Raw genomic sequence first — 9647 nt, 5'->3', positions numbered from 1 at the left:
AATGGTTCAAACGGCTCTGAGCACTATGCGACTTAACTTCTGAGGTCATCAGTCACCTAGAACTCAGAACTAATTATACCTAACTAACCTTAGGACATCACACACATCCATGCCCGAGGCAGGATTCGAACCTGCGACCGTAGCGGTCGCTCGGCTCCAGACTGTAGAACCGCACGGCCACTCCGGCCGGCTGTTGGCAACACATGAACAGACATTAAAAATGCATGTTAATTTTCACTAGCAGGCCGGTGTGCACGTGATAGGGCTTGAAATGAAATTATGAATATTTTTGTACTGGATCAGGATTCGGACCTACATACTTACCTTTGGACGAGACCTAGAGAAGATTGCAGTCTTGGAAAAAGGAACGAAATGATTGAACTATACTGTTCCGAGAGATTCAGATCCTCGTCATTTTTGTACTGGATCAGGATTCGGACCTACATACTTACCTTTGGAGGAGACCTAGAGAACATTGCAGTCTTGGGAAAAGGAACGAAATGATTGAAATATACTGTTCCGAGAGATTCAGATCCTCGAAAGAGGAGATACGAATTCGAATCACAGTCCAGCACCAAATTTTTCAACGTCTCTAGTTCAATCAAGTACAAGTAAAATAAGAGCCCTGTTCCTTTAAATGGCTATCGGTTCATCAAATAAAATAAAATTTTCTAATGTAAGTAAGTTTACTGGCGACAGTATTTCTATTTACCCTGACCTCCACCTATGTCATTTCCCAACGTAAACCGGCTCTACCCAGTTAGGAATGGAGGACCGCGACGTTTAATGCGGATTATGGATTATAACATCTTTCTCTTGAGGTTACCAGAGGTAAAGTAAATCTGTTTGTGCCTCTTAAAAGTAAATGCCTGAACCCACGCATTGCACTTGTGATAGTTCGTCCCACCAGAACATTGTGGCCACATTTCCCAGCCCCAGGAGTGTGCAGTAACGGATGATGTGCTTAGCTTACAAAATTAGTCACGGTGGAAAAAATGCGAGTCTTTTAAATGGTTAAGCAGAAGAAAGCTTCTCACGTGGAGATTATGCTATTGTCAAGTTAGCAGGATGCAAAGACTCTTCTAGGCGTCATAGCCTCGATTTGAGGCCATTTTGAAATTTTCACTAATTCAGGAAATTTCTTAGTTCGAGACAATCCACTATGAAGTGTGAAGTTACCGGATAATTCCATTATTACCGTCATTATTACTATCATTTTATTCATACCGCTGTTGCAACACATGTGCTTGAAGACCATTTAAGGCCTTTTGGTCATTATAGAAGTAGTTGACGGCTGAAAGCAAGGGAAACTACAGCCGTAATTTTTCCCGAGGACATGCAGCTCTACTGTATGATTAAATGATGATGGCGTCCTCTTGGGTAAAATATTCCGGAGGTAAAATAGTCCCCCATTCGGATCTCCGGGCGGGGACTACTCAAGAGGACGTCGTTATCAGGAGAAAGAAAACTGGCGTTCTACGGATCGGAGCGTGGAATGTCAGATCACTTAATCGGGCAGGTAGGTTAGAAAATTTAAAAAGGGAGATGGATAGGTTAAAGTTAGATATAGTGGGAATTAGTGAAGTTCGGTGGCAGGAGGAACAAGACTCTTGGTCAGGTGATTACAGGGTTATAAATACAAAATCAAATAGGGGTAATGCAGGAGTAGGTTTAATAATGAATAAAAAAATAGGAGTGCGGGTTAGCTACTACAAACAGCATAGTGAACGCATTATTGTGGCCAAGATAGACACAAAGCCCATGCCTACTACAGTAGTACAAGTTTATATGCCAACTAGCTCTGCAGATGATGAAGAAATAGATGAAATGTATGACGAGATAAAAGAAATTATTCAGGTAGTGAAGGGAGACGAAAATTTAATAGTGATGGGTGACTGGAATTCGTCAGTAGGAAAAGGGAGAGAAGGAAACATAGTAGGTGAATATGGATTGGGGGGAAGGAATGAAAGAGGAAGCCGCCTTGTAGAATTTTGCACAGAGCATAACTTAATCATAGCTAACACTTGGTTCAAGAATCATGAAAGGAGGCTGTATACATGGAAGAAGCCTGGAGATACTGACAGGTTTCAGATAGATTATATAATGGTAAGACAGAGATTTAGGAACCAGGTATTAAATTGTAAGACATTTCCTGGGGCAGATGTAGATTCTGACCACAATCTATTGGTTATGAACTGAAAGAACCAGAGGTTGTAGAGAGTTTCAGGGAGAGCATTAGGGAACAATTGACGGGAATGGGGGAAAGAAATACAGTAGAAGAAGAATGGGTAGCTCTGAGGGATGAAGTGGTGAAGGCAGCAGACGATCAAGTAGGTAAAAAGACGCGGGCTAATAGAAATCCTTGGGTAACAGAAGAAATATTGAATTTAATTGATGAAAGGAGAAATAATAAAAATGCAGTAAATGAAGAAGGCAAAAAGGAATATAAACGTCTCAAAAATGAAATCGACAGGAAGTGCAAAATGGCTAAGCAGGGATGGCTAGAGGACAAATGTAAGGATGTAGAGGCTTATCTCACTAGGGGTAAGATAGATACTGCCTACAGGAAAATTAAAGAGACCTTTGGAGAGAAGAGAACCACTTCTATGAATATCAAGAGCTCAGAAGGCAACCCAGTTCTAAGCAAAGAAGGGAAAGCAGAAAGGTGGAAGGAGTATATAGAGGGTTTATACAAGGGCGATGTACTTGAGGACAATATTATGGAAATGGAAGAGGATGTAGATGAAGATGAAATGGGAGATAAGATACTGCGTGAAGAGTTTGACAGAGCACTGAAAGACCTGAGTCAAAACAAGGCCCCGGGAGTAGACAACATTCCATTAGAACTACTGATAACCTTGGGAGAGCCAGCCCTGACAAAACTCTACCATCTGGTGAGCAAGATGTATGAGACAGGCGAAATACCCTCAGACTTTAAGAAGAATATAATAATTCCAATCCCAAAGAAAGCAGGTGTTGACAGATGTGAAAGTTACCGAACTATCAGTTTAATAAGTCACAGCTGCAAAATACTAACGCGAATTCTTTACAGACGAATGGAAAAACTGGTAGAAGCCGACCTCGGGGAAGATCAGTTTGGATTCCGTAGAAATGTTGGAACACGTGAGGCAATACTGACCTTACGACTTATCTTGGAAGGAAGATTAAGAAAAGGCAAACCTACGTTTCTAGCATTTGTAGACTTAGAGAAAGCTTTTGACAATGTTGACTGGAATACTCCCTTTCAAATTCTGAAGGTGGCAGGGGTAAAATACAGGGAGCGAAAGGCTATTTACAATTTGTACAGAAACCAGATGGCAGTTATAAGAGTCGAGGGGCATGAAAGGGAAGCAGTGGTTGGGAAAGGAGTGAGACAGGGTTGTAGCCTCTCTCCGATGTTATTCAATCTGTATATTGAGCAAGCAGTAAAGGAAACAAAATAAAAATTCTGAGTAGGTATTAAAATTCATGGAGAAGAAGTAAAAACTTTGAGGTTCGCCGATGACATTGTAATTCTGTCAGAGACAGCAAAGGACTTGGAAGAGCAGTTGAACGGAATGGACAGTGTCTTGAAAGGAGGATATAAGATGAACATCAACAAAAGCAAAACGAGGATAATGGAATGTAGTCAAATTAAGTCGGGTGATGCTGAGGGAATTAGATTAGGAAATGAGACACTTAAAATAGTAAAGGAGTTTTGCTATTTAGGGAGTAAAATAACCGATGATGGTCGAAGTAGAGAGGATATAAAATGTAGACTGGCAATGGCAAGGAAAGCGTTTCTCAAGAAGAGAAATTTGTTAACATCGAACATAGATTTAGGTGTCAGGAAGTCGTTTCTGAAAGTATTTGTATGGAGTGTAGCCATGTATGGAAGTGAGACATGGACAATAACTAGTTTGGACAAGAAGAGAATAGAAGCTTTCGAAATGTGGTGCTACAGAAGAATGCTGAAGATAAGGTGGGTAGATCACGTAACTAATGAGGAGGTATTGAATAGGATTGGGGAGAAGAGAAGTTTGTGGCACAACTTGACTAGAAGAAGGGATCGGTTGGTAGGACATGTTCTGAGGCATCGAGGGATCGCAAATTTAGCATTGGGGGGCAGCGTGGAGGGTAAAAATCGTAGAGGGAGACCAAGAGATCAATACACTAAGCAGATTCAGAAGGATGTAGGTTGCAGTAGGTACTGGGAGATGAAGAAGCTTGCACAGGATAGAGTAGCATGGAGAGCTGCATCAAACCAGTCTCAGGACCGAAGACCACAACACAACAACAACAAACAGAAGTAGTTCCTCAAGAACAGGTTCTTTCCCTGTCTACGGAATCCTTTTCATGATCATATCAAACATCAGCAATTACTCGTAGATCACTTTGAAACTAAAGATAGATGAAGACGTTACTTGATAACAAAAACAGCCTTTCGTCATTTACTTGCACCTAGAAATGGCTATCGAATACCTCTAAACCAAAAGCCAAGGGATCTTACTGCCTTGCAATATACGTCGCTGTCAGTTCTTCCATATGATTTGGTCGACGTGACCTGTTTCAAGTTGTGTATGACAGAGAATATTTTAGAAAATCAATTGTTTTCCTTTGCAATAAACAGAAAGATTTTCTTTCTAAGCTACCCAAGTCCAAAATTTTCGCAATATTAGTTCAGATTTAATATTCGCTTCTATAATGTAGGAAAGTATTTCACAGTTGAAAAACCCGCATCCGACTCATTGTCCTTACACTTAGTCGCTGTCCATAAATTCTAGCTCAGAGTGACACCAGTTTAAGTAACCTAATGTAGCGAAGACTGTTTGCCAGTGCTCTTTCTCACCGGAAAATATGCAGTTCACTCATTGGGCTCCGTAAGTACACTGTAACAGTAATTTCTGTGTGTATGCAATGCATACGAATTGCAGAATTTAGTGGAGCTCTCTCTTCCACTTCTGTATACAATATGCCTGATCTAAACGGGGCCTTTATCATTACAGACGCTGGGCGGTGCAACATCATATTGACGACAGTAATGTGCCTATACTGACTACCTCATTGTTCGTTTTACCTGATTTTGCACGCATTTAAATAACACAACATGACCTTACAGTGGGAGACATTTCGTCCCCCTTTTCCTTCTGTGAAATTTGTCAGTAAGCTTTTTGCCTTCCAACGAGCGAAATGCGGCAGAGTACGGCCGGTAAATGATTCACAAACCACAATTTAGTGCCGTTGAGACGATTTCTTTAAACACTCGCGTAGCTGAAGGAATTTAGTTTCTTCTGAAATTGTCTTATGCAGCATCGTTCACGGATATCTCAAATAGGAAAAGCTCATTATCCAGGTACGAAGGTTGTAAAACAAACTTCCCACAGTTTGTGTCAGGTTGATCTTTTCATCTGATAGCACTGCGTTAGTATTTTGTCTTACAGGTATCACAAGTAGTGTTCCTGTAGCTGTGGGAATCATTGGTTGAAAACGATTTCAACACCAATGGGTACAGTACTGCTAAATATTCAAAATGATTATCAACCTAAGTCTACGTTCATCCACAAACTGAGGAGTATTTGTAATATGGAAGCTAGACTGTGTATCCTTGTCTTCGAGGTGGGCATTGGAAGCGTTTACACACACGTATACAAAGGTAATCCCAAATGTAAGGTCTCCTAAGGGACATGCAAGTGCCAACGCAGGCACAAACGAGAGATCCTAATTTTAATGCCAAGCAGAAACCATTGTGTTGGCTGCATGATGGCAAGGTGATAAAGAGCAAGACTACGGATAGGAAGGTCTCAGGTTCGCTCCCTCTTCAGTCCCACGCTTTTTATGTGCCATTTTACACTTATTTCCCCTCGGGCAGTGTTTGTTGATGTGAAAAATGCCGAGTTGCACTGCGGTCCGAAAGCCACGTCAAACTGTAGGTTCCCCTATTAAGTGGCTAGGTAAGTCAACTCAAAGGTCGCATGAAAGCAACGGCATACCACCTCCAACAAGGCCGTACCTATTAAAGCATTGTGGTGTTCCAACCACTTCTCCGACTGATAACTGCTTTACTTTCTATCGGTTTCAAAATTAATGATCTTCGGGTTATTAACATTTTTTTGTTTTCATGCTGTAGCTTTGATACCAGTAAACGTAAGTAACCGGCCGAGCACTGTCACCGCTCGAGTTGTCAAGGTGGTAGACGACGATGCTGTCGACCCCAGTTACAATCTTGGTCATGGCTATGTTTCAGCCGAATACCTCTACGTGCCTTTCTGCGTATTTCAAGATATACTTTTATTCACTTGGTACGCATCCAAATTGACATCTGATAGAGTTGTATTTAGCAAAATGAATCATATATGTTTTCCATCAGCGAGATTTCGTTTGTGTTGCGCATGGTGAAAGAAATATTTGTGTTTGGCTTGCTTCTGTGATAAGTTTCACCCCACTGAATGCGAGCAAGCTCACGAATAACTGGAATTACGCAATAATACACTTAAAAATTGCATTTTTGCATTATGTATCCCGTTGAAAATAACTGTAAACCGGTTATATGCCTACTTGCTTATTATTCGCGCTTCTCGATCCTTGCCTCAAAAAATAAAAATGAAACTAAAAAGAGAGACAGAGAGAGAAAACAGAAATGTATTCCAAATATCAGCTCAGCGACGCCATGTTCGTGTCTTGATGTAAAGCAAGCATAGTTGATAGGTAATATCTCGTTGCACTAGCCATATGTATGGCTACAGGATTCATTCTTTTCTCTCTGCAAACAATCAGAACAGAATTCAGTAGCTAAGTGGTAAGAACACCTACGCAGTGCGCCAATAAAACACTCAGCTTTCCTTGGTTATTTTGTTAATCGTCTGTAATGCAGTAAACATCCTTGATTATTGATTCGTTATTACTACCATTGTCACCTCACAACAGCTTTCCTATCACTCATTGTCGCCGATGCACGTAACGAATGGATCAGGATGAATGGAATGTGGGAATATACATATTTATCTCGGCGTCTTGTGTTCAGGGTAATATGAAAATCTCAATAAGAGAGGACGACAATGGGATGCCGGTGATGCAGGCAACACCCAACTATTTCTGTCGACTTAACACCATGACGACAGACAAATTGGCGTCTCACTGTATTTTGATTATACTTCGTTAGCCTTCTTGCGACCTCGTTTTAATACCTCGTGGGAGCAGGCATAATATTTTGCTTTATCAACACCGAACAATAACACACAAATGTAGTAGATGGAAGGATACAAAGAAACAATCAGACTCATGGGTGTGGATCCATTTCATCATCAGAAGACTAAACAAGAGCGAAACATTAGGAAAGCAATGAATACGCTGATTAGTATAAATTATTTGTATAGATCTGAAGATGAAAAAGCGCAGATTTGCACAGTACCCGCATCTGCACTTTAGTTTCTGTCTTAATGGGCATAATTTGTAGTTTCATCTCTTCTGAATTTTCAAATTAATTGATTATTACATAGTAAAGAATAATTAGTTAACTGTGTTTCTTACAGCTTCCTTTTGCACTAACATTTTTCTACATTCTCGTGCAGTTCATGAAATTCTACTTGTATGATCTCAAGAATGCACATAGATGCAATCGATTTCGAGGTGCAAAGTGTTTGTTATCTTACTTTTCGTGACAGGTGGGCGAAGTTAATTTCCAAAGACTTTTTTATTGTACTGAAATAATCTTTTGTCGCAAAGTAACAAGGTAAGTGTTTTATTCGTATATATTTTATGGGAAACTGTAATCGTGATGGAAGATTACACACCTGAATGTTTGACGCAACTGGTAGGAGAAAACGCTGCACATTAACCAAACCCCGCGCCTCCTCTCCGTATCCTGCTATGACAAGAGCACGGGATTCTCCTCCTATAACGCTACAGAGCTGTTCCTAGCACAGCCGAGAATTGGCAACATCGTCACAAACATTTGGCAACACTATGACAATGCAATCACTTCCGCGTATGGTACTGAATTGACACGCTAAATTCACTTGATATTCAATTTCCATTTGAATGACTCGAGCTATATAAACCTCACGTAAACTAAGACAATGAGACAGAAAATTCAATTTTTTCACTAAAGAAATGCTATTCTTCAAATAAGTGACAACTTTTATTATCTTTCACGTGCGTTATGAGGCTGAGCGATCAATACCATGATGAGAGCGGCGTGCTGGCAGCCGTGTCTCTTGTTGCAACAGTTCAAGGAGTCGTCAGTTCGAACCGAGGTAGGGGCCAGCGTCTGCAAGCTTTTTCTAGTGGTTTATTTTATGGAACTGCGAATTTCCAGAAAAAATTCTGTAACGAAATCAGAAGAAAACCTTCACACATCAAATCCTATTGGCAGCTCTACTCAGTAAGTTGTGTTAATGGTCACAGAACTCGGCTTTCTGACTGCCAAGCTGCTTCACAATACAAGTGTCCCTGAAGAAATTCGAATCGACCGTCAACGATACGAAATTCTGTATTGTTCTTCACTTAAGACTCACATGCCAGGGTCATAAGTATGAAGGAAATGAACTGATAAGCAAATCGCAAGAAAATACTTTCAGCTCACAGTGCAATGGTGAAAAACTTACAACGCTGCACAACAGGTAACGCCTCTTTCCGCTACTGACAAGCAAATTTTGGGTTTCTAGGAATACATAACTTTATTTATGAAATGCCACATTTGCATACCTGCTGAGTATGACACAGCGTACCAATTAAACACGGACCCATTCAAAATCTGAGTAGTATTTTACTGATCTGTGACAATAGAGGCACGCCTGTGTACAGAAACTCAGTTTTATTAAAACAGACTTACGTCGTAAGGTTAACGTGGGTAGTTTTATTTCATTTTTTATAATACAGTGCACAATCTTCGTAAGGCTTCTTTTAGTGTTGTTAAAACAATACTAAACATGAGAGAGACATTAATCATTGACGATATATGCGAATCCTCTGATGTTATCTATAACAGTCTGACAATGCACTTGCAGTTTATTGATTACATGCAGGTAGAAAACTTGTTCTGAGTTGAAGCTGTCAAACAACGTTTGAAGAAGAATAAAATGCCACTACCAGACGACAGCTAATGTAGGAAATACTTTTATGACTATTTTGGCACGATGCGCTCTCCCCATACACAATACAAAAGCATCGAGATACATCTGCTGCCTGGCCGTCTATTAAACCTGAAAAGAACAAAATGTCGCAGAAGTTAGGCCTTTTTCCACATGCGACTATTTTGGGTTGAGAAGTGAAGGGAATTATGTTCAAAGTTCCATTAAATTGATAACTTCAGCAGACAGCAGAATTGCGTTTTAAAAAATGTAGCAGCGAATGTAATAGAACTCACAACCTCTCATCTACAGTGCGCGACGCTTACCGTTACACTACCAGCTGTCACATAGGTACAACAGCTCCAGAAGTCAACAATAGTTCCTCCAGAACTTCCGCATTCTACAGTGCTGTGAGATAATGCAAGTGGCCGGATCTAGACTTCTGAAAACAGACAGTTTCAACTTTTCTTTTGCACTGCACGACTGTTTCAACAAACATATAGCACAATAGAGTAGCTATAATGGAAAGGAACACATCCTATTTCAATTTCTGCATCCTACACTGTTGGCAGTTCTGTGTAGGTGACAGTTATGTTATTT

Source organism: Schistocerca cancellata, chromosome 8 (assembly GCF_023864275.1).
Source record: "Schistocerca cancellata isolate TAMUIC-IGC-003103 chromosome 8, iqSchCanc2.1, whole genome shotgun sequence".
In the NCBI taxonomy this organism is placed as follows: domain Eukaryota; kingdom Metazoa; phylum Arthropoda; class Insecta; order Orthoptera; family Acrididae; genus Schistocerca; species Schistocerca cancellata.
The sequence above is the reverse complement of the archived record's forward strand: the minus strand, read 5'-3'. Positions refer to the sequence as shown.